A 26,358-nucleotide genomic window follows, 5' to 3' on the forward strand; every position below is an offset into this window, starting at 1 on the left:
TCCGCATGGCGGCCGCCGCGGCTCCTCCTCCGCGCAAAATGGCGAGCGCCCGGCTGCCGCGGCTGCACCCGTCGCGGCTCCTCGGCCTCCGTTGCTTCGCGTCAGGAGAAATCCGGGCCGAGGAGCCTTCCTCAGGAGAAAATGGAGGGCAGTGTTTTTCCACCGACGGGGAGCCTGCGGGGGCTGAAATGGAGGGGAAGTTGAAAGGGAAATATGGATCCCTTCAAAGAGAAAGGAGAACTGCCTTTCCACAGCTAAGGAGAAATGATCCGGGAATGGTGGGTGGTAAGAGTCTCCCCCCAAAGTGGAAGTCAAGGGCTTGGGACCCGAGGAGGATCTGCTTATTCCTGACCAAGGACCCGCTAGCGATTCGGGGACGAGAGAGCTGACCTGACATCTCTCGCGGGCCAGGGAAGCTGCTGCAGGTCCAAGGGGGCCGCGTCCGAGCCCCTCCGGGGCGCGCCTTCATCCAGGAACGCGCGGAACCAGTGGTCCGGAGGCGCCGGCACGCACCCGGGTGTGGGGACTGGAAAGGGGACCGGCCGGGACGGGTGCAGCAGGGAGAACCCCGGGGAGAGCGCGGGGCGGGGGCCAGGGGGCGCTGTGCGCGGGCGGGCGGGGGCGGGGGTGGAGAAGGCTGTGGGAAGAGTTGGGCGGGGGTGGGGTGCTGGGTAGCTGGGGTGCGACCAGGGCAGGAACCCAGAAAGCGAGCTTCGGAGAGGGAAGTGGGAGACTAGAGCAGCGATCCACGCTTTCTCAGCACTAAAGGGCAATTCTCAAAGAGAGGGAACCAGGGAGGCCGAGCCTCCCCAGAAGGAAGGAAACGCCGCTAGAGCCAGTTATGATGGGAATAGGAGTTCTGTACGGAAATGAACTAGAAGACCAAGCGTAATTCTTTCCCCATCCTGACCCTCATCAGAAAGATATTTATGTATTTGTTCCCATAATTTTCATATTCTAGTGTCTCCGTTTATTCTTAACAGAAGTAACAGGAATGCAGTCTTGTTCCAGGTAAAACAAAAATCGGAAGCTAGCAAGTTGGCTAGGTTAAAGGAAAATAAAAACCTGGGTCTCACTCAACTGAGAGACAATATACCGGGCAATGACCAGACCATAGGTTCACAACAGAACTCCGACCCACAACCTCTGCTGAAACCAACACGCGAAGCCAAACCACAACCTCTGCAGTGATCAGCTCAGAATGAGCCAGACTTGGTCATTGACTTCCAGCTTCCCTAATCTTTGCCTGTGTTTCCAACTCTGGACCAATTAGAGAAAGCCAAATATGTTCCCCTAAACCAATCACGTTAGACTCCCCGCTTCTAGTTAGCCCGCCTCCAGCTTCCCCGAGTTAACCTCCAATCAGAGCAAACCCTGAAGCCTCCTTCACCCATCCCCACCCGCCCCTTTATTTTTAACTGTCGGCGAGTGAGTCCCCAGCTAAGTGAAGGTGGCTGGCTCTCTTACTGTAGCAAGCTTTGAGTAAATAACTTGTTCTCATTTGGTGGTCTTCTTTGTTTCCACACAGCCAAAGAAGAGGTGTTAAAGAAATGTGAAAAGGCTGTTGTTGAGATTTTTTTTTAACGGTCCTTTTAACAGTTTTTTGGTTTTGGTTTTTTTTTTTTTTAATTCTAAATTTGTAGCATGTGGTCGCCCACCCAGCTTTTAAAAAACCCACTCATCTAAAGGAAATAACCAACATCTTGAGTCCATACCGGAGAGAGAATGGCTAAGTGGTTGTTTAATAAAATGTTGAGGTCTGAGGCCCCACTGTCTTTCCATGTAGCAGGAATGTGAAGTGGAGGAGGACACGAAGTGAGTAGGAGGGAGAGGAACCTAGGGATTTAAAACAGGCTACAGCCTACCCCGGTCTCTTTCTCCTAGACCTCTCAAAAAATGAGACCAGCCAAGGGAAAGGGGTTTGTATTCACAAATAAATTTCTTACCTTTAAAGGGGGCCTGGCTGAGGTCATGACGAAAACCAAAAGTGAGAAGGCAACCAAGAGTAGAACATGAAATAGCTGCCCGTTCTCACCTAGGAATCCTGCCAGGGCTAACACCTTTAAAGATTCTGCATGATGTTTTTATAAGATCTCCTTCCGAGTTATTTATGTCAGCCCTTTTCAGTTCTCTGTGAGAAGTATGGACGGTATAGAATCAAATTATGAAACCTTAGATCTTTTCTCGGTTCAGTTTACTGATTGATGGATCCAATTCAACTATCTCAATACTTTTTTTCTCTCTAGTTCAAACAGATTAACAAAAATGATAGAAAATATGACACCTCACACACATTATAAAATTTATATTTAAAAATATTACATAAATCCAACCCTTTGGCCTTATTGAGTATAATATATTGGGGGATCTGTGGTAAATATGGTTTACTGAGGGTGTGCTATCCCCAGTGAGGTCACCTAATAATGTGTTTCCCAAAATGTATTGGTCATTTTTATTTTGTTTTTAGTCACTCTCACTTCCCCCTACTTTTTTTCAACTATGAAGCTGAAAGCTGAAGTGTTAGGCCTGGATTGTTGGCTGGCTCCTAGAGAATCTGTCTGTAGGAAAGATATCTTAAAAAAGAAAAAGATTCACAAATAGAATTGAGGTTTTCAGTATCTCCGTTTGAAACAACAGGATGTGTGTGTGTGTGTATAAGAATGAGATGCAACTGAAAAATACTACCTGGAATTCAATCATAGTAATGGGCTCTCCCAGCAAATACTGTTTGCCAGCTTCACATCCTGCCCTTGGCTATTTACTGAAAAATAACTAGACAAAAAATTTCAACTATAATTTATAATATTTAGAACCTAGAATTCTAAGTAATTTAAACCTGGAATATATACATCTGTGATACTATCTTAAAAACCCAAATGCTTTCAACAGGCTAAAATGGGTTTCATACTTTTGCTTTCTATAAGATTTTTTTAAGGAAGCATGATGGTTTTTTTAAAAACTCAAACTGTAAGCAAATATATTCATTACCTAGAAGAAAAAAGGTTCATCCACACCACAGCCTAAAGAAAATGACTATATCACACCTGGCTAAGCTTTCTAGTACAGCATTTTCCTTCCTTCACGATTTGAATTAAAATGTTCTGATTTTCCAAAAGAAAGTTCAAAAAAGTTCTTTTCCAAATTTGCTTGAGCAACATCTAATAATTACTAACTAAGGCTAATGAACCCAAAGAGCCAAGTACCATTTTCTTTGGACTTTAGAACTGGTAAAATTTGCCTCTTTGATTTATACACCAGAAGAAAATGAAGTAGCGTCAGCCTACCGAGAGCTTAGCAAAGATAGCCTCAGAGAAGTGCAAGTTGCGTGCCATGGGTACTTATTCATGTCTGACTCTTTGCAGCCCCATGGACTATAGCCCACCAGGCTCCTCAGTCCGTGGGACTTTCCAGGCAAGAACACTGGAGTGGCTTGCCATTTCCTCCTCCAGGAGATCTTCCCAGTCTAGGGATTGAACCATGTCTCCTGCTTTGGCAGGCGGATTCTTTACCACTGAGCCACCAGGTAAGCCCTGGTGCAAGTACTCACCGAAGTTAATGCCTATAAAACAGACATCTTTAATCACTGAGAGAGCACACCGGGCACATTTTGTTGGAATAAATGTTCCAGAGTAAACTCAAGCTGAAAAGTAGGAAAACAGTATTAAAAACAAGGAGGAAAGTGAGTGCCTTAAACACATTTCCCCCAAACTACCATGTTTGGTCTGCAGAATTTTATTCCTTTTGACAGATAACATCTCCCCCTTCCCTGGGTACCACAGCCAGCTAGCTCAACTCACCTGAGGTGTCTTCTGACCTCCTCAGGTCCCAGGATTATTTATGTTCTGTTCATCACTCAGAGAACTCTAGCTGTAAATTTACCCTCTTGAGTTTTCTTTACTTACACCAGCAACTTTAACTTTCATTAATTTGAAAACAATGTGTGACTGGAAAGATCCTGAAATCTGGAAACTGATTCTTTAGGTATGATTTTAATTTGGTTTACTCAGATCAAGAAAGAATTGACACTGTCCCATCTATGATGTCTTGGTCTTCTCAGGTACTTTCTGAGTTAGCTTGGGGCAGTTGCTAACCGGTGATGTTGATGGGGACCCTGGCAATCCCATGGAATTGTTGCTATGTGCATGGTGCCTCCTTTGTACCCAGGACCTTGTAACAACATTATATTTCTGAATAACCTTCTCTGCTACAGTAGTTACGATCATGACAAAGTGCCTGGGCCTGATTTCCTGCCTCTAGTCAATTTGCAGAGCCTTCTATTGATCCTTGAAAATAGAACTATGATCTTAGGTACGAGTCCTGGGAAGATAGCCTAGAGCTGAGGGCTGGGCAGTCTGCAGCCCTGAATACCATGGGTGGGTGAAGTCACATCTGTGGCTTCCAGGACAAGACAGGGAACAAAGGAATAAAAAGTATTCTGTGCAGAGGTTTCCTCAGTGAACTTCCTGGCTCTTTACCTGCTTGATGAATTTTAAAGTTATTCTTTATCATGTCAACCACCTCCTGAATAATCCTTGCATGCACGTGTGCATGCCCAGTTGTTTCGGTATGTCTGACTCTTTGCAACCCTATAGGCTGTAGCCCACCAGGCTCCTCTGTCCGTGGAGCTCTCCACGAAAGAATACTGGAGTGGGTTGCCATGCCCTCTTCCAGGGGATCTTCCTGACCCAGGGATCAAACCTGCGACTCCTGTATTGCAGGTGGATTCTTTACCACTGAGCTGCCGGGAAAGCCTGGTGAATAATCCCTATCTCCCAGTACTTTTTCACCACATGGCATCTACATTCTCTTGAAAGATTAGGCCTGTCAGTGTGCCTCTCCAGTCTGATTTCCCACTCTCTCTCCAATGCCTCTGTTGCTCTGGTCTCCTCAGGACCCATTCCCTCACCTTCCATTGTTTCCCTCAGAAACCCTCTCATCTCTTTTCCTCAGGGCCAATCTCAAGCCCATTCAAACCAGTAGATTCCCACAGGCTCCTAGCTTCCCTCCTTTCTACTTCCTGCCCAATCAGAGCTTGGGTTCTAGAGTCAGTCAGATCTGGGTTCAAATTCCGATTCCGCCACTTTTTAACTCCATAAACTTGGGAAACTTTCTTAACATCAGAGCTTCAGTTTCCCCAATTATAAAATGGGGGAAATTGGACTTAGAGCTGCGGTGAGTGCTCAATCGTGTCTGGCTCTTTGTGACCCCATAGACTGTAGCCTACCAGGCTCCTCAGTCAGTGGGATTTCCCAGGCAAGAATAATGGAATGGGTTGCCATTTTCTACTCCAGAGGATCTTCCCGACGCAGGGACTGAAATCATGTCTCTTGCATCTCCTGCTTTGGCAGGTGGATTCTTTACCACTGAGCCAACTGGGAAGTCCTAGGACCTAGAGCTATGTGAGACTAAATGAGAATTTGCATGTGCTGTGCTGTGCTTAGCTGTGTCCCACTCTGCGACCCCATGGACTGTAGTCCACCAGGCTCCTCTGCCCGTGGGATTTTCCAGGCAAGCATGCTGGAGTGAATTGCCATTTCCTTTTCCAAAGAAATTGTAGAAGTTGCTTTATTTTTGTAGTTGGTAGATAGCCTCAAAAACCAATTATGTGGTGTTGCTATTATTGGTTTATCGACTTTCATCTGAACCTCAGCTTTTTCTTTCAGATTAGGCAATCTGTGGTGGGCCCATCAGTTCTCTTCCCCCAGCCTCTATTCTCTTTCAGTTTAGTGCCTTACCAACCTCAGTAAACAAGAGCCATGCTCCTGTTTCACAGCTTCTACTCGGGGAATGTTGGTGCTAGAGAGAGCCCTGAAACCAAGCTAATTGGCTCAACAACAAATTCTTGCTTCCACACATCAGCTGAGCCCTTTCTGAGGCCCTAGAAACTCTCTCTGGTAGTTCGCAATCAGGGCTAATCATTAGTGTCAACACAAGCACTTTTGAAAACATGGGTGCCTGGGTCCCACTCAGAGGAATTAAATCAGAACCCTTGGGGCAGGGGTCCAGTATAATTTTTTGCTTTAAAGTTCCCAGGAAGAGTATAATGTAGTCAAGGATGAGAATCACTGTTGGGCAAATTTTCTCCCACAGCAGCATTCCAAACTTTTTCTTCTATTCATACTGCTGCTGCTGCTACTGCTAAGTCACTTCAGTCGTGTTCGACTCTGTGGGACCCCGTGACAGCAGCCCATCAGGCTCCACCGTCCCTGGGATTCATTCACCAGGCAAGAACACTGGAGCAGGTTGCCATTTCCTTCTCCAATGCGAGAAAGTGAAAAGTGAAAGTGGAGTCACTCAGTCGTGTCCGACTCTTAGTGACCCCATGGACTGCAGCCTACCAGGCTCCTCCATCCATGGGATTTTCCAGGCAAGAGTACTGGAGTGGGGTGCCATTCGCCTTCTCCATCTTCTATTCATAAGCCCACCTTAAAATCAAAGATGTTCCATAGACACTTCATTAACTTTCCACCTCCCAAAACAGACTTCTGTTGATTCTGTCTTGGAGGATAAAGTATCACATTTCCTATCTCTAGACTCTCTTAACTGTCACATCTTTGTTGTTTTTGCTATTTAGATGCTCAGTTGCATCCTACTCTCTTGGGACCCCAGGGACTGTAGCCCGCCAGGCTCCTCTGTCCATGGGATTTCCCAGGCAAGAATACTGGAGTGGGTTGCCATTTCCTTCTCTAGGGAATCTTCCCAATCCAGAGATTGAACCTGCCTCTGTTGCATTGTTAGGTGAATTCTTTACCACTAAGCCACCAGGAAAACCCCCCTTCACATCTATCCCTTTTAAAATAAAATATACCGATGGTAACTGCCTTCATTTTTTTTTTAAATTTTATTTATTTGGCTGCACTGGGTTTTAGTTGCGGCATGTGGGATCTAGTTCCCTGATCAGGGATCAAACCCAGGCCCCCTGCTTTGGGAGCACAATCTTAGGCAGTAGACCATAGTTCTTCCTCTTAACTTGAACCTGAATTCCTGTCCAGATTTTTCTTGATTCTAAACAACAAACAAAAATAGTCTTCCTCACTTCCATTACCTGAGTGAGAGGAGGGAGGAGCTAGCATTTACCTCGGGACTGACACTGTGCTGGGTGACATCATCCAGTTATGAAATCCTACCTGTTCTAGCTCTAGGGTATCACTTCCATCTCTCCTCTTCCATTATTACTGCCACTGTCCCAATCCAGGAGTTTTTTTCTCTTGCTTGGATTATTTCAATAGCTACCTGGATTTCTTGCTTTAACCTCTTTCCCTTGCTAACCCACCTTATACACTAGCATCGGGGTAATTTTTCCAGTCATATCAGTGTTCTGTTCAAGTCTCTTTAGTGATTCTCTATTGCCTACAGAATAAAATTTAAATCCCCTCCTTTCTTTTCACACTAAGTAGGGAGCCTCTGGAACCTCCTCACTCTAAACCTCATGAATGTGAGGCTGGTCCTACTGACCTGCAGATCACTGAGGTTAGACTCTACTTGAAAAGTGAAAAGTAAAAGTGAAGTCGCTCAGTCGTGTCCGACTCTTAGTGACCCCATGGACTGCAGCCTACCAGGCTCCTCCATCCATGGGATTGGATCTCTACTCTACCTGAGATTTTTTTTTTTTTTTTTGTCTTTCAATTTCTCGATTCTTCTCATCATTCAAATTTCAGCTTAAATGTTATTGCCTCTGAGATGAACATGACTTTTTTTTTTGTCTGTGTCATGAGGCTTAGAGGGTTTTAGTTTCTCGAGACCAGGGTTGGAGGCCAGGCCCTTGGCAATGCAAGCGCAGAGCCCTAATCACTGGAACGACAGGGAATTCCACTGACTGTGCCTTTATAAATAGTCTGCTTCCCCATCCTGGCTTTCCTGGTGGCTCAGTGGTAAAGAATCCGCCTGCCAATGCAAGAGACACGGGTTCGATCCCTGGGCCAAGAAGATGCCCTGGAGAAGGAAATGGCAACCCATTCCAGGAATCTTGCCTGGGAAATCCCAAGGACAGAGGAGCTTGGCGGGCTACAGTCCATGAGGGTCACAAAAGAGTCGAACACGACTCAGTGACTAAGCAACTTACCCCCTCACTCTTTACCACATTAAGCTGCCTAAAATTATTTTGTTTGCCTGTTTATTGCCTGTGCCTTTGTTTGCATGTTTATTGCCTGTGGCCTCCCAAGCAGCAAGCCCAACTCAGCCCATTTCTGGTTTCACTGATTCATCCCAATTGCTCTTTTGTGCTGGCCACCACTTCAAGCTCTTTCCCTGCTGAGATAATACAACCTGGATTGTTCAGAGTAGTCTGTGTTTAATGCCTGGATTGCTCCACAGTCATTATTAATAGTGTTTCTGTTTTTTCTCAAAATTATTCCAACTTGGACAATAAATTATACAACCACTGTTATTTATAGCCTTGACCATAGCCGTTTGTGGTTGTGTGCTCTCACTTCAGTTGTGTCTGACTCTTTGTGATGCTATGGACTGTAGCCCACCAGGCTCCTCTGTCCATGGGATTCTCCAGACTAGAATATTGGAGTAGGTTGCCATGCCCTCCAGGGGTCTTCCCGACCCAGTAATAGAACCTGTAGCTCCTGCATTGCAGGTAGATTCTTTACAGCTGAGCCACGGGGAAAGCCTTCAGAGCCATTTGTACATATGTCTTATTTCTAAGCTCACTGAGGACAGGAAGCAAGTCATGTTCCTATGTCTTTCATCAATAACACATCGTAAAGTATTTTGTATAAATATAGTAGAAAGCTCAGAAAGTGTTTGTTAAATAAGACTGGCTGATACATTAAAATATCACATATGTGGAGAGTCTAGCAAAATATCTAACACATTCTAAGTATGTTAGGTTAAAACAAAAAAGATCAATATATGTTGGTTTCCTTTGCCCCAGTTGACTCCAAATGTCCTGTCTCCCAAGCTCTTTGTTGAGAGGCTGTGCCACATAATTTAGTATCCAGTTACACACTAGCTAGTTTGCTTTTATTGAGTTTTTTGTGTGTGTGTGTGATCATATTTCTTCTACTAGATTGGAAACTCTTTGAAGGCAAGCATCATTGTCTTATAATTCTCTATTCCACATAGCAAAACTAGTTCATGTTTATAAACTTGTTGATCACTAGGATTCTCCACACTCATTGGCTGGTAATTTGTAGGAAAGAGTGAAATGATGACCATGGTAGAGGTATCAGTTTAGGTGCCAACAATCAGAGGCACCAGGGTTGAAGATCACTTTCCCTCTTTGTAGATGATGCCTCTTGTGTTCTTCCAGCCAACAAAAGTAGGAGGAGTAGGAAATCCTATTCCTAAGGATTTCAGTAACATTTTCAGAGTATAGGTTCAAAAGATCAGGTAATAGTTATGCAAAAGCATAGTTGTCTTTTGGAAGTAGGGGAAGAATGAAAACTATGCATAGTGTTGAGACCTGACTTTGGAGTATGAGCTAGGATTGAATTCCTCAGCTATTTAACCTCCCTAAACCTGTTTTCTCATCTGGAAAATCAGGATGATACCTCTGTCTCTGGGGTGGTTGTGAGAAGAGTACATGAGAAATAACACATAAAATGCTTAGCAGAGGGCCTAACTTATTGCAAGCCTCAGTAAACAATAGCTATTTTTATAATGGGTGATCTAGGTAGCTAAAGGTTTCGATGCTAAAGGTGGGGTAGCTAAAAATATGATCGCTATCGAATTTTTAGTTAAACCTTGTTTCTAGTGTCAGTGACAGCTGTAATTCTTTACCTGTTTATTCATTCAACCATTTATTCTTTTGTTCATTTATTCATTGTTCATTCGTTTATTCTATGCCAGATACCAGGATTCCCTGGTGGCTCAGACAGTAAAGTGTCTGCCCACAATGCAGGAGACCCAGGTTTGATCCCCAGGTTGAGAAGATCCCCTGGAGAAGGAAATGGCAATCCACTCCAGTACTCTTGCCTAGAAAATTCCATGGACGGAGGAGCCTGGAGGGCTACAGTCCATGGGCTCGCAAAGAGTCGGATATGACTAGGCAACTTCACTTTCTTTCATGCCAGATACACAATAAAATGTTTATGAAATATTGTTGAATAAGGGTGATGTGAAGAAAGAAATAGGTGAGGAAGATTAAGAGGTACAAACTTCCAGTTACAAAATAAAAGAGTTGTGGGTGTGAAATGTTCAGTGCGGGGAATATAATCAATAACTATGTTCTTTGTAATGACATATGGTAACTAAACTTATTGTGGTCATTTTGAAATATGTAGAAATACCAAATAACTATGCTGTGTAATAGAATGAACATAGTCTTGTAGATCAATTATACTTCAAAAACAAACAATTAGGATTGACATATGTACACCACTATCTACAAAACAGATAACTAATGAGAACCTTTTATGTAGCACAAACAACTTTACTTGGTACTTTGTAGTGACCTAAGTGAGAAAGAACTCCAAAAAAGAGGGGATATATGTATACAGGTGGCTGATTTACTTTGCTGTCCACCAGAAATTGACACAGTGGTGTAAAGCACCTATCAGATCAGATCAGATCAGTCGCTCAGTCGTGTCCGAGCAACTATAGTCTAATAAAAAACAAACACATAAACCCATAGTGAAAAAAGTTCAGATTTGTGGTTACCAGAGAGGCAAGTTGGGGCAGGAGGAATTGGATGAAGGCAATCAAAAGGTATAGACTTCCATGCATAACATAAATAATTACTAGGAATGTAGTGTACGATATGATAAATATAATCAACACAGCTGTATAGTGTACAAGAAAATGGTTAAGAGAGAAAATCCTAAGAGTTCTTATCACAAGAAAAATTTTTGTTTCTATTTCTTTTATTTTATATCTGTAGGCAATGATGGATGGTCACTAAACATTTCATGATGTATGTAAGTCAAATCATTATTCAGTATTCCTTAAACTTATTCAGTGCTGGATGTCAATTATAAATAATTATAAATAAAGCTGGAAGGAAAAAAATTCAGTTACAGTTAAAAATGTCGACTTATTTGTTGCCTTACCAATAGCTGAGAAAAGAAGAGAAGCTAACAACAAAGGAGAAAAGGAAAGATATACCCATCTGCAGACAGAGTTCTAAAGAATGGCAAGGAGAGATAAGAAAGCCTTGTTAATCAAACAATGCAAAAAAAAAAAAAAAATAGAGGAAAATAACAGAATGGAAAAGACTAGAGATCTCTTCAAGAAAATTAGAGATACCAAGGGAACATTTCATGCAAAGATGAAATATCCAATAAAGGACAGAAACAGTACGGACCTAACAGAAGCAGAAGATGTTAAGAAGAGATGGCAAGAATACACAGAACTATGCAAAAAAGTTCTTAATGACCCGGATAACCACAATGGTGTAATCACTCACCTAGAGCCAGATATCCTGGAGTGGGAAGTCAAGTGGGCCTTAGGAAGCATCATTATGAACAAAGCTAGTTCAAATCCTAAAAGCTATTTCAAATCCTAAAAGATGATGCTGTTAAAGTGCTGCACTCTATATGCCAGCAAATTTGGAAAACTCAGCAGTGGCCAGAAGACTGAGAAAGGTCAGATTTCATTCCAATTCCAAAGAAAGGCAATGCCAAAGAATGTTCCAACTACCACACAATTGTACTCATCTAACATGCTTAGCAAGGTCATGCTCAAAATTGTCCAAGATAGGTTTCAACTGTACATGAACCAAGAACTTGCAGATGTTCAAGCTGGATTTAGAAAAGGCGGAAGAACCAGAGAAAAGAATTCCAGAGAAACATCTGCTTCATTGACTAGGCTAAAGCCTTTCACTGTATGGATCCCAGCAAACTGTGGAAAATTCTTAAAGAGATGGGAATACCAGATCACCTTACCTTCTTCTTGAGAAATCTGTATGCAGGTCAAGGAGCAACAGTTAGAACTGAACATTGAACAATGAACTGGTTCAAAATTAGGAAAGGAGTATGTCAAGGCTATATATTGTCACTCTGCTTATTTAACTTATATGCAGAGCACATCATGCAAAATCCCAGACTGAATCAAGCACAAACTGGAATCAAGATTGCCAGGAGAAATATCAATAACCTCAGATATGCAGATGACACCACCCTTATAGTAGTAAGCAAAGAGGAACTAAAGAGCCTCTTGATGAAAGTGAAAGAGGAGAGTGAAAAAGCTGGCTTAAAACTCAACATTCAGAAAACTAAGATCATGGCATCTGATCCCATCACTTCATGGGAAATAGATGGGGAAACAGTGGAAACAGTGAGAGTCTTTATTTTCTTGGGCTCCAAAATCACTGCAGATGGTGACTGCAGCCTTGAAATTAAAAGACGCTTGCTCCTTGGAAGAAAAGCTATGACAAACCTAGACAGTGTATTAAAAAGCAGAGATATTACTTTGCTGACAAAATTCTGTATAGTCAAAGCTATGGTTTTTCCTGTAGTCATGTCTGGATGTGAGAGTTGGACCATAAAGAAGGCTGAGCGCTGAAGAATTGATGCTTTCAAACTGTGGTGCTGGAGAAGACTCTTGAGTGTCCCTTGGACTGCAAGGAGATCAAACTAGTTAATCCTAAAGGAAATCAACCCTGAATATTTATTGGAAGGACTGATGTGAAGCTGAAGCTGTAGAATTTTGACCACCTGATGTGAAGAGCTGACTCATTAGAAAAGATTCTGAAGCTGGGAAAGATTGAAGGTAGGAGGAGAAAGTTAAAGTGAAGTCGATCAGTCGAGTCCGACCCTTTGCGACCCCATGGACTGTAGACCACCAGGCTCCTCTATCCATGGAATTTTCCAGGCAAGAGTACTGGAGTGGGTTGCCATTTCCTTTTCCAGGGGATCTTCCTCAAACCCGGGTCTCCTGCATTGCAGGCAGATGCTTTACTGTCTGAGCTACCACAGAGCTGACTAGGAGGAGAAGGGAACGGCAGAAGATGAGATGGTTGGATGGCATCACTGACTCAATTAATATGAGTTTGAGCTGGCTCTGGGAGATAATGAAGGACAGGGAAGCCTGGCATGTTGCAGTCTGTGGGGTCACAAAGAGTTGGACACGACTGAGCAACTGAACAACAACAACAAAAAATGTTGAATAAATAACAGAGTAATAAGTAACATGAGGAGATGATGACATTTTTGGAGATATGCTCTCAATGTTATCTCTGGATGAACATAAAATGCCCTGTGACTGAGGTCAGGTTGCTGTTTGCTGAAAGTGCAAAACCGGTGACTTCACCTACAGAGAACACAAAATATGTAACATTCCTTCAAGTCTTCTAACCTATTACTGACTGGCAGCAGATGACTGCTTCCCGTGTGTGTGCCTGCTCAGTCGCTTCAGTTTTGTCCTTTGCGACCCTATGGAGTGTAACCTACAAGGCTCCTCTGTCCATAGCATTCTCAAGGCAAGAGTACTGGAGTGGGTTGCCATGTCTTTCTCCAGAAGATCTTCCCAACCCAGGTTTCAAACTTGGATTTTCTGCATTGCAGGTAGATTCTTTACTGCTGGGCCACTGGGGCAGCCTGACTGCTTGCTATTTTGTGCAAAAACTCAAGGTTGCAGAGGTCAGTCCTCAGTTTCCCTTCTCTACCTCTAGACTCATCTTCCACAGAATCTAGCCTTACATCTTCCCTGACATTCCTTCCTTCTAATGCTCCAGGCAGAGTGAAGCACTCCCATTTTGGTGCCACCATTGTGCAAATTTCTATTACTGTGCACATCTCTTGGTATCAGAGATAACTTGGTTGTAGGTTCACAAGTACTGGATCTATCTATGCCTCATTCTTTATATGTCCAACACCTGACGTAAAGCCTGACATTTGATAGGTGCTCAGTAAACGTTTACTGAATGGGCTCTTGAGCAAACTAAACTGTACGTTCCCTTTAGTCTCCTTTTCAAAAATAATCCTTCCAAAGGAATTACATATTATCTCAATTTCTACTTCCTCATCCTAGATCTTTTCCTGATGTCTTATATCCAATGCGTTGCCAAGTCCTATGGGTTCAATCTCTAAAATATTTCCTGAATCTGTCTGCTCCTTATTACCCCATTGCCTCCAATATCAACCAGACAGAATTGTTTTCCACTGGCCTGTTTCCTCGGAGAAGGCGATGGCACCCCACTCCAGTACTCTTGCCTGGAAAATCCCATGGACGGAGGAGCCTGGTGGGCTGCAGTCCATGGGGTCGCTAAGAGTCGGATACAACCGAGCGACTTCACTTTCACTTTTCACTTCCATGCATTGGAGAAGGAAATGGCAACCCACTCCAGTGTTCTTGCCTGGAGAATCCCAGGGACGGGGGAGCCCGGTGGGCTGCCATCTATGGGGTCGCACAGAGTCGGACATGACTGAAGTGACTTAGCAGCAGCAGCAGCAGCAGGCCTGTTTCCTGCTGTTGTGTCCTAAACTGGGCTCCCTACTTGCCCCTTCTTGTCTTATCCCAATCTATTCTCCACACATCCTCAGTGATATTTTTCATGTAAATGACAGCGTCAGCACCTTGCATTGTCAATAGCTTCCCAACATGCTTAGAATATGCTCCCATTTCCCTTCCCTGGTCTGCAAGGGCCTATATTATCCAAGTCCTACCTATCCTTCCTATTTCAGCTCCTGCAACTCTCCTTGTTGCTCAGTCTACGCCAGCCACAGTGGCCCTTGGAAGTTCTTAACGTCAGCAAACTCTTTCCCCCCTCAAGACCTGCTGTTTTCTCTAACAGAAGCACTTCTCTCTCCTTACACAGCTGGCTTCTTGTTCTTCAAGCAAATGTCATTCCTCAAAGACCCTCCCGAACACACATACACCCTGTCCTCTATCACAGGATCTTGTTTATTTTCTTCATAATTCTTATCAGAGTTCTAATTATTATATTTCATCATGATGACTTGGTTTGGGGAGGTGTTTGTTTGTTTCTGGCTGCATGGCATGTGAGATCTTAGTTTCCTGACCGTGGATGGAACCCTTGCCCCCTGCAGTGGAAACACGAAGTCTTAACCAGTGGACCGCCAGGGAAGTCCACCATGATTACTTGCTTACTGCTTGTCTTCCCTATTAGAATATAGGTGAGCATGGAATACAAAGTATATTTTATTCCCCACTGTATCCCAAGTGCTTAGTACAGTCCCTGGAGCAAAGAATATACCAAACATGTACAAGTGAATACATGAATGAGTGCCCTCACTATTTTCAGTGCAAACTGTCTAGCTTTTCTTTTAACTTGCAAATCGGTATAAGACTCCTCAGACTAAAAGCTAAAGATTTACCCTTGACTTTCTCTTCCTCTTGCAGCTGCAGCCCTGTTGCTTCTTCCCTTACTTGACCAAAGAGTGGATTGTCTGTCTAGACCTCATCCACTCCCACTCTGTGAAACAGCTCTCACTAGTACCATGAATGACCTCTTTGTTTTTAAATCCACAGACATATGCTCCACTTCTCAGCCTACTTGACCTTTCTACAGCCACACTTCCTCAATTTGGTTCCACAGAACACTGGTCCCTTGAGTGGCTCTAATGAAAAAGTGTGTTCCTGTTCCTCCTATTAAACACCTTTCTAGCATCCTGTGCTTCAACTCTGTAGCATTTAGCTCACTTGCAGTTAATTTGTTTAATTAGTTAATATCTGACTTTTCTGAGAAATGCAGGTTCTTGAGGGCAGGGACCCTTATCTGATTTTTACTGAATAGTCCCATATTCTAGAACGTAAAAGATGTTTGTTGAATTAAATGAACGAATGAATATGTTGCCTTCAGGGGAAATCACAATGTGAATATATTAAATGTAAAATCCTACACAGAAGAAATGTGTTCAAATTTATTTAGATCAGGATTTTCCAAACTCAATTGCCCATAGCTCTCTTTGTTCTCTCATACTCCCAGTAGAATACCAGCAAACATCCTGGAGGAATTTATAAAACACACATGGGAACATGTTACTCTCCAGTGTTACATTTTGTTGAATAATCACTGTTTCTCCATATCTTCCTCACCTGACTCCTAAGGACTCCACTTTTCCTGATTCTCTTTTTCCTTCGCAGATGATCTCACCCATCATGAGGTCACCAGGTATTCAGTGTGTTGTTAACCACCGATTGTATAACCAGGCTTGTGTCCCATCTAGTGACTAGATACATCTATCCTGGCTGCCTCACTAGCCTTTCATCCTGTGTCTAACCCCCGCAACCTTCCTGACCTTCTTGTATTGTATATCTTGGTTAAGGGTATCGTCATTCATCTAAGACAGAAACCTAGAGGTCTAAATTAAATTGATCAACTTTATTTCAGAAATACTGTTTATAACTTGGGCTCCTCTGGTGGCTCAGGTGGTAAAGAATCCACCCGCAATGCAGGAGATCCAGGTTCAATCCCTGGGTGGGGAAGATCCTGTGGAGAAGGAAATGGCAGCCCACTCCAATATTCTTGCTGGGAAACCCCATGGACAGAGGAGCCTAGTGAGTCCAAGGGGTCGTGAAGAGTCGGAGGCGACTGAGCAGTGCAGCACACATGCCCGGTAGCTCAGCTGGTAGATTCTGCCTGCAATGCGGGAGACCTGGGTTCAATCCATGGGTTGGGAAAATCCCCTGGAGGAGGGCAACCCACTCCAATATTCTTGCCTGGAGAATCCCCAAGGACAGAGGAGCCTGGCAGATTACAGTCCATGGGGTCCCAAAGAGTTGGACATGACTGAGTGACTAAGCAAAAAACAGCCTATGTGGAAATACTGACACATTCTGGGGATAGAACAATAAAACAATAAACCAGTAATTATAATTATGTGTGATAAGGGCTATTATAGAGGAAGTAGACCGAGTTCCCTGCAAGAGTCAGCAGGAGGGGGCACATAACTGGCAGGGTTTTCCAAAAGAAATTAAGTCTAAACTGAGACAGAGGTATGAGTCAGAATTAGCCAGATGAATGGGGAGGGGAAAATGAGAAGCCTGGAGGCAAGACGAAGTTTGGCACATTTGAAATAAAAGTAGTTCCAGTTGGCAAGAGAACAGAGCTGTGGGGAAAGATGAGGCTGGAGAGAGGTGGGCAGGGCCAGATCGTGCAGGTCTTGTAGGTCAGATAGAGTTTGTAGTTTACCTGAGGGCAATGGAGAAATCATTTAAGCAGGGAATCAGAAGCTCAAGTGCCTTCAGGGGAAGGCAGGTGGCTTAAATCAATGTCCTAGAGGAAGCAATGGGGCCCACAGACTGCCAGAGTCCACACTCCCCTGAAAGCACTCAACTTTGAATTTTAAAACTGTGACCTGGACAAGAGCCACAATCACACTTTTTTTCTTTTTTAATTATTTGGCTGTGCCAAGTTTTAGTTGCGGCATGTGGGATCTGTAGTTGCAATATATGGGCTCTTAGTTGTGACATGTGAAATCTAGTTCCCTGACCAGGGATAGAATCTGGGCCCCCTGCATTGGGAGGGCGGAGTCTTAGCCACTGGACCACCAGGGAAGTCCCTGCATTTGTCTTTTAGAAAAAGAAATTAGATGCATGGAATGAAACTAGGCAAGAGGCAGGAAGGTCAGAAGGCAGTCCAGGTGAGAAATGAAGGTTTGAATGGGAATCAAGTGTGGAGGGAGAGAAGTGGTAGGTTCTAGAGATATTTAGGAAGAAGAATCACCAGGCCTTGGGGTAAATTTGATCTGTGGCTAAGGGATGATGAAGTTTATAATTTTATATTTTATGTCATGACAAGAAAAATTTAAACAAAAATTTTCTTTGCCCATTTGAGCTTCCTCCTTTCCCTTTGGTATGTATTGTGTATCTATATTAACTAGATCTCCTTAGGAGATAACATCTTTCTTGATCTCATCAAGGGTCACAACTCCTCAGGAGATATCCTTCCTTCTTACTTAAATATTATAGCCACAGTGACCCATAATCTGGATTGTGTAAACTGCAAATAATACATCATTTAATATAATAGAGCCCTCTGTCTCAAAAACTGATATAACTGTGTTTTGACATTTAATGGGCTGAACTGTTCTAAGCACTTTCTGAGAGGCTGTTCCCAAGTTATACTTTGGCTCAAATAATTATTCGTCAACAGGGAGAAATCAAGATTTGTTTATTACTGTTATTGTTGCTATTGCAAAATGAGGATTCTATAGGACAGTGAAAGAGATGGCAAATAGGTCAATGGTAAGAACAGCCAAATGGAAAGAAACACAAAGAACTAAAAAGATGAGGGGTTAAAAGAAGATGCAATTTAAAAAAATTGTATTTGGGCTTTTGACCTTGATACTGAGTCATGAAGGCAAATTAAAAGCCTGAAAGTTCAAACTGGAGTTCCAGTAAGCAACGCCAGATTAAACACGCATTTAATTCCACTTCCTTTCGAAACTCTACTAAAATGACAGAAAAGAGACTGAAACAAAACAAAACAAAACAAAACACTGCTTAAGAACAAAGAGAACAAGAGAGGAGAGGAACGATGACCAAATTAGCAGAACCAGGGAAGTGGCTTCCTAAACTGACAGAGAAAGGCAAGAAGCAACTTGGATTTCCACCCCACAACTTGCAAAGGCTCAGGAACTGATGACATTGGTACCTCTTGAAGTTGTGGAGAGGAGGGACTATGAACAGGAGATGGATTGAGAGTCTGGGTAAAATGCTGTTAGACATCCAGAATTGCTCACTGACCCCAAATGGCTGGGCAACCTCTCCTCTCATTCCAACAGAAAGCTGGAGGTCTTGTTTCTGGAGCAGGTAAAAGAGACAAAAACCTAAAGATACAGCCTTTAGCTGTTCCTCAAAGAAACAGACCTGCAAGATCAGTAAAGTACCTAGATGATAAGCAAACACTCCCCTCCACCCACCCACCCCCACATAGACAACCAAGAACCACTAGATATCTGAGAATGTCCTCTTATGTGAAGATGAGACCAGAACAAATAGAAAAAAACTACTTACAGAAAACAGATTAGGTAGACACCTGCCTCCTGTCTTCCTCTCTTCTATTCCCCTTCACTAATTTAGTCCCAAAGCCATGGGTATGAGCAGATAGATATCTATGAGGGGTTGGGAGAGGTGGTATTAAAGCAGGGTGGGCAGGACTTTTGTTGGGTGGGGACAGTGGTCATGACACTGGCAGCCAGGTATAGGCTGTTGAAGTCTAAGTAGAGTGACAAGGAATCCACATAGGTATCGAGCCCAAGTCGGGTAAAGAGAGTATTTGCAGAGGGAGTGGGAGTGGCAGCAGCAGCTGCCTGCCAGGGTATTAGAAGTGCGATGAGTCAGACAGGCCATCAAGCATTGAGGCTGCTGCTGCTGCTGCTAAGTCATGTCCAACTGTTTGAGACCCCATAGACTGCAGCCCGCCAGGTTCTTCCTCTGTCCATGGGATTTCCTGGGGAAGAATACTGGAGTGGGTTGCCATTTCCTCCTCCAGGGGATCTTCCCAACCCAGGGATCAAACCTAAGTCTCTTGCATCTCCTGTAGGCAGATTCTTTACCAACTGCATCACTTGGGAAGCCCAAAGCATTGAGGGGTAGGTGGCAATAGGCCCAAGCTTGGTGTCAGAGCCTGGGCAGGGCAAGGAGAGTATTTGTCCAGGAGAGGCAGGGGCAGCCATACAGTTTGGGAGATCAGAGTTTGAGCAGAGTAAGGAGTTATGTCCATAGCCAGTGTGATATGTTAAGCCAAAAGGGAGGGAAGATGGCATCTGAATGGGGTGGGGGCTGGATGTGACAGTAGCCCCGAACAGGTTATGGGTATCTAAGTAGAATAAGAATGACTAGGATCCGGGAAAGGCAAGTATCTGCAAGTGGAGTTCTGGATACACATATTTTCTAGCTGTATCTGCTGAGAGAGAGCTTGGAAACAACAATGCGTGCACGCATGCGTGCTGTTACTTCAGTGCTGTCCGACTCTGACTGGCAACCCTATGGACCTCTGTCCATGAGATTCTCCAGGCAAGAATACTGGAGTGGGTTGCCGTGCCCTCCTCCAGGGGATCTTCCTGACCCAGGGATCAAACCCGTGTTTCTTATGTCTGCAGCATTGGCAGGCAGGTTCTTTACCACTAACACCACCTGGGAAGCCCGGAAGCAACAATACTCCAATGGCAATTAACACCTCTACTGCCCAAATCCTGGTGTCTAAATACCATCCTCAACTAAAAGAAACCTGGGACCCTTGAGGAAATGATTGATTCCAGAGTTGAGATAGGGAATGCACAAGATAAACCTGGACCGTCTTTCTGTGTCAGAAGTAAAGAGATTCTTAAAGAATAATGCAGACAAAGCAAAAGAATATAAAAGGGGCTTGACAGGGACTCTCATTAACAAAATCTGAGCATCAAATAAATAATGACAGTCAAAGGTTATAATACATTGAATAAAATAGGAATCTATACGTCCATCAGATCAGATCAGTCGCTCAGTTGTGTCCGACTCTTTGCGACCCCATGAATCACAGCACGCCAGGCCTCCCTGTCCATCACCAACTCCTGGAGTTCACTGAGACTCACGTCCATCGAGTCAGTGATGCCATCCAGCCATCTCATCCTCTGTTGTCCCCTTCTCCTCTTGTCCCCAATCCCTTCCAGCATCAGAATCTTTTCCAATGAGTCAACTCTTCGCATGAGGTAGCCAAAGTACTGGAGTTTCAGCTTTAGCATCATTCCTTCCAAAGAAATCCCAGGGCTGATCTCCTTCAGACTGGACTGGTTGCATCTCCCTGCAGTCCAAGGGACTCTCAAGAGTCTTCTCAAACACCACAGTTCAAAAGCATCAATTCCTCGGCGTTCAGCCTTCTTCACAGTCCAACTCTCACATCCATACATGACCACAGGAAAAACCATAGCCTTGACTAGATGAACCTTTGTTGACAAAGTAATGTCTCTGCTTTTGAATATGCTATCTAGGTTGGTCATAACTTTCCTTCCAAGGAGTAAGCGTCTTTTAATTTCATGGCTGCAGTCACCATCTGCAGTGATTTTGGAGCCCAGAAAAATAAAGTCTGACACTGTTTCCACTGTTTCCCCATCTATTTCCCATGAAGTGATGGGACCGGATGCCATGATCTTCATTTTCTGAATGTTGAGCTTTAAGCCAACTTTTTCACTCTCCTCTTTCACTTTCATCAAGAGGCTTTGTAGTTCCTCTTCACTTTCTGCCATAAGGGTGGCGTCATCTGCATATCTGAGGTTATTGAGATTTCTCCTGGCAATCTTGATTCCAGCTTGTGTTTCTTCCAGTCCAGCGTTTCTCATGATGTACTCTGCATATAAGTTAAATAAACAGGGTGACAATATACAGCCTTGACATACTCCTTTTCCTATTTGGAACCAGTCTGTTGTTTCATGTCCAGTTCTAACTGTTGCTTCCTGACCTGCAAACAAATTTCTCAAGAGGCAGATCAGGTGGTCTGGTATTCCCATCTCTTTCAGAATTTTCCACAGTTTATTGTGATCCACACAGTCAAAGGCTTTGGCATAGTCAATAAAGCAGAAATAGATGTTTTTCTGGAACTCTCTTGCTTTTTCCATGATCCAGCAGATGTTGGCAATTTGATCTCTGGTTCCTCTGCCTTTTCTAAAACCAGCTTGAGCATCAGGAAGTTCACGGTTCACATATTGCTGAAGCCTGGCTTGGAGAATTTTGAGCATTACTTTACTAGCGTGTGAGATGAGTGCAATTGTGTGGTAGTTTGAGTATTCTTTGGCATTGCCTTTCTTTGGGATTGGAATGAAAACTGACCTTTTCCAGTCCTGTGGCCACTGCTGAGTTTTCCAAATTTGCTGGCCTATTGAGTGCAGCACTTTCACAGCATCATCTTTCAGGATTTGGAATAGCTCAACTGGAATTCCATCACCTCCACTAGCTTTGTTCATAGTGATGTTTTCTAAGGCCCACTTGACTTCACATTCTAGGATGTCTGGCTCTAGGTCAGTGATCACACTATCGTGATTATCTGGGTCGTGAAGATCTTTTTTGTACAGTTCTTCTGTGTATTCTTGCCGTCTCTTTTTAATATCTTCTCCTTCTGTTAGGTCCATACCATTTCTGTCCTTTATCGAGCCCATCTTTCCATGAAATTTTCCTTTGGTATCTCTGATTTTCTTCAAGAGATCCTAGTCTTTCCCATTCTGTTGTTTTCCTCTATTTCTTTGCATTGATCGCTGAGGAAGGCTTTCTTATCTCTTCTTGCTATTCTTTCGAACTCTGCATTCAGATGCTTATATCTTTCCTTTTCTCCTTTGCTTTTCGCTTCTCTTCTTTTCACAGCTATTTGTAAGACCTCCCCAGACAGCCATTTTGCTTTTTTGCATTTCTTTTCCATTGGAATGGTCTTGATCCCTGTCTCCTGTACAATGTCACGAACCTCATTCCATAGTTCATCAGGCACTCTATCTATCAGATCTAGGCCCTTAAATCTATTTCTCACTTCCACTGTATAATCATAAGGGATTTGATTTAGGTCATACCTGAATGGTCTAGTGGTTTTCCCTACTTTCTTCAATTTAAGTCTGAATTTGGCAATAAGGAGTTCATGGTCTGAGCCACAGTCAGCTCCTGGTCTTGTTTTTGCTGATTGTATAGAGCTTCTCCATCTTTGGCTGCAAAGAATGTAATCAGTCTGATTTCGGTGTTGACCATCTGGTGATGTCCATGTATAGAGTCTTCTCTTGTGTTGTTGGAAGAGGGTGTTTGTTATGACCAGTGCGTTTTCTTGGCAAAACTCTATTAGTCTTTGCCCTGCTTCATTCCGTATTCCAAGGCCAAATTTGCCTGTTACTCCAGGTGTTTCTTGACTTCCTACTTTTGCATTCCAGTCCCCTATAATGAAAAGGACATCTTTTTTGGGTGTTAGTTCTAAAAGGTCTTGTAGGTCTTCATAGAACCGTTCAACTTCAGCTGCTTCAGTGTTACTGGTTGGGGCATAGGCTTGGATTACTGTGATATTGAATGGTTTGCCTTGGAAATGAACAGAGATCATTCTGTCGTTTTTGAGATTGCATCCAAGTACTGCATTTCGGACTCTTTTGTTGACCATGATGGCCACTTCATTTCTTCTGAGGGATTCCTGCCTGCAGTAGTAGATATAATGGTCATCTGAGTTAAATTCATCCATTCCAGTCCATTTCAGTTCGCTGATTCCTAGAATGTCGACATTCACTCTTGCCATCTCTTGTTTGACCACTTCCAATTTGCCTTGATTCATGGACCTGACATTCCAGGTTCCTATGCAATATTGCTCTTTACAGCATCGGACCTTGCTTCTATCACCAGTCACATCCACAGCTGGGTATTCTTTTTGCTTTGGCTGCATCCCTTCATTCTTTCTGGAGTTATTTCTCCACTGATCTCCAGTAGCATATTGGGGCACCTACTGACCTGGGGAGTTTCTCTTTCAGTATCCTATCATTTTGCCTTTTCATACTGTTCATGGGGTTCTCAAGGCAAGAATACTGAAGTGGTTTGCCATTCCCTACTCCAGTGGACCACATTCTGTCAGATCTCTCCACCATGACCCGCCCATGTTGGGTTGCCCCACGGGCATGGCTTAGTTTCATTGAGTTAGACAAGGCTGTGGTCCTAGTGTGATTAGACTTACTAGTTTTCTGTGAGTATGGTTTCAGTGTGTTTGCCCTCTGATGCCCTCTTGCAACACCTACCGTCTTACTTAGGTTTCTCTTACCTTGGGCGTGGGGTATCTCTTCACGGCTGCCCCAGCAAAGCGCAGCCATTGCTCCTTACCTTGGACGAGGGATCGGCGGCTGTGACGGGTGGGCTAAAGTGCAGGCGGCTGTGATGGGCGCGCTACTGATATAAAAATGAATAAATAAATGAATGGGTAGAAGAGAAAAATTTTCCTTACTTTTAGAATGACAACTAATAAATTAAAAGGAATAATAAATTGAAAAATCACCATTTGGCAACCATCATAGTAAAAATTCATTAAGCCAAAGAAACTAACGAGTAGAAGTTTGAAGAGGAACAGGATATATATATGCAGTCTCCAAGTAGCTCTGCACAAAATGTTTACTAAATTACACAGGGCAAAAGAGTAACTTCACATGGAGAAACCTAGCAGATACCACTTTAACCAGGTGATCAAAACAATCTCAAAACTGGGACACATTGAAACCGATTATTACCTGGGCATTAACTGATGCGTGTGTGTGTGTGTGTGTGTGTGTGTGTGGTTAGTTGTGTCCAATCTTTGTGACCCCATGGCCTGCAGCCTGCCAGGCTCCTCTGTCCACGGGATTTTTCATAGCAAGAATACTGGACAGGGTTGCCATTTCCTCCTGCAGTACTGGTGGCACCAGTGGTAAAGAACCTGCCTGCAGGAGATGCAAGAGACACGGCTTCGATCCCTGGGTCAGGAAGATCCCCTGGAGAAGGGAATGGCAACCCACTCCAGTATCCTAGCCTGGAAAGATCACATGGACAGAAGAGCCTGGCAGGCTGCAGGCCGTGGGGTCACAAAGGTTGGACACGACTGAGCGTGCATGCAGGAGCAGGCCTCCACGATTACTTGATAGAGGCGATAAGGACACATCATCACTTCATGATGCTCTTGCTCCCAAAAACCATAGCCTGAATTCCATCATGAGGAAACTCCAGCTGAGGGACATTCTATTGTCGAGATCACGAAAGCCAAAGAAATAGTGGAATAATTGTTTTAGACTGAAAGAAACTAAAGACACGTGACAATAAATGCAGTGTATGGTCCTGGATTGGATCCTTTGTTATAAAAGGCAGCGCTGGGACAACTGGAGAAATTTAACTGGGGTCTGTGGATTAGATGGGGCTTCCCTGGTGGCTCAGAGGTTAAAGCGTCTGCCTCCAATGTGGGAGACCCGGGTTTGATCCCTGGGTCGGGAAGATCCCCTGGAGAAGGAAATGGTAACCCACTCCAGTCCTCTTGCCTGGAGAATCCAATGGACGGAGAAGCCTGGTGGGCTACTGTCCATGGGGTCGCAAAGAGTTGGACTTGACTTCACTTTCACTTTCACTTTGTGGATTAGATGGCAGTCATGTATCAGTATTAATGTGTTGATTCTAATGATATTGGTAGGTAGATCTTGTTTGAGGAAATACTCAAGTACTGGGAAAATGGGTATGACACCCACCATTGGCAATTTACCCATGATGGCAATTTACTCTCGAATGATTTAAGAAAAATTTTCTTTAAACTATTCTTGAGGGGACTTCCCTGGTGGTCTAGTTGTTAGGACTCCTTGCTTCCACTTAGGGGTCATAGGTTTGATTCTTGGTTGGGGAAATAAGATTCCACATGCTGCATGACACAACTAAAAAGCAAAACAAAACAACCCATTCTTGTCTCTTTTTTGAAAATTTAGACTTCTCTTACAATAAAAAGAGAAATTAAATTGAAAATATATCACTAATATCCTCAGAGAAATAAGTAGCTATCAAATTAATGAAACAAGAACAGACACTATGAAAAGAAACACTCAAACAAAAAAGAACTCTTGCAAATTAAAAATATGGGTGCCCCCGGGACACTTCCGGGCACCGAGACTGTCACTGGGCCCAGCCTGGGGTCTCTAGTCGTGAGTGAGGCGGCATGTTGAGAGCAGCTTGGAAAACCAGGACTCTCAAACCAGACAACTGCAAGATGCTGTCACAAATGTGGAGAAACATTTTGGAGAGCTGTGCCAAATCTTTGCTGCTTATGTGCAGAAAACTGCCAGACTGCGAGACAAAGCGGACCTCCTGGTGAATGAAATGCACGTATATGCCTCTACTGAGACCCCGCGTTTAAAGCAGGGCCTGAAAAACTTTGTTGAGGACTTTGCCAAACGTCGAGATTATTGACGAGCTGAGCTTGAAAGACTTGAAGCCGAAGTAATTGAACCTTTGAAAGCTTATGGAACCATTGTAAAAATGAAGTGAGATGATCTCAAAGCAACATTAACAGCAAGGAATCGAGAAGTTAAACAATTAACTCAGTTAGAAAGAACACATCAGAGAAACCCATCTGATCGACATGTTAGTTTGCAGGCAGAAACTGAATTACGAAAAGCTACGATGGATGTGACCCGAACAACTCGTCATCTGGAGGAAATTACTGACAATTTTGAAAAGCAGAAAATAAAGGATATAAAGACTGTATTTTCAGAATTTATCACTATCGAAATGTTACTTCACAGAAAAGCTTTAGAGGTCTACACTGCTGCCTACCAAAATATACAAAAGATTGTTGAAGATGATTAGAGGTTTTCTGACATTCTCTATATCCACAAGATTATTCATCCCGTTTAGATATTAAGAGCAAATTCAAAGTTACCTCTTCAGAGATCATTGTCAGCTAAGTGTGTATCTGGAACAGGACAGGTATTGACCTCTCCACTAAGAAAGGATCAACAAACAGAAGATGATGATGAAGAGGATGAAGATTTAGATGTTATAGAAGACGAAAATTAA

At 43.4% G+C, this 26,358-nt stretch overlaps 1 protein-coding gene and 1 pseudogene across 1 annotated transcript in view; one reads left to right on the forward strand and one right to left on the reverse strand.

Moving 5' to 3' along the window:
• The window catches only part of DDX6 (DEAD-box helicase 6), a 31,712-nt gene extending 31,140 nt beyond the window's left edge, over positions 1 to 572 (reverse strand). Inside the window, exon 1 of the mRNA XM_061440510.1 lies at positions 391 to 572. The gene's annotated coding sequence lies outside the window, so the exon portion shown is untranslated. The remainder of the gene's footprint in view (positions 1 to 390) is intronic.
• On the forward strand, positions 6 to 26,358 carry LOC133261612 (CBY1-interacting BAR domain-containing protein 1-like; annotated as a pseudogene).

This window comes from Bos javanicus, chromosome 15 (genome assembly GCF_032452875.1).
Source record: "Bos javanicus breed banteng chromosome 15, ARS-OSU_banteng_1.0, whole genome shotgun sequence".
NCBI lineage: Eukaryota > Metazoa > Chordata > Mammalia > Artiodactyla > Bovidae > Bos > Bos javanicus.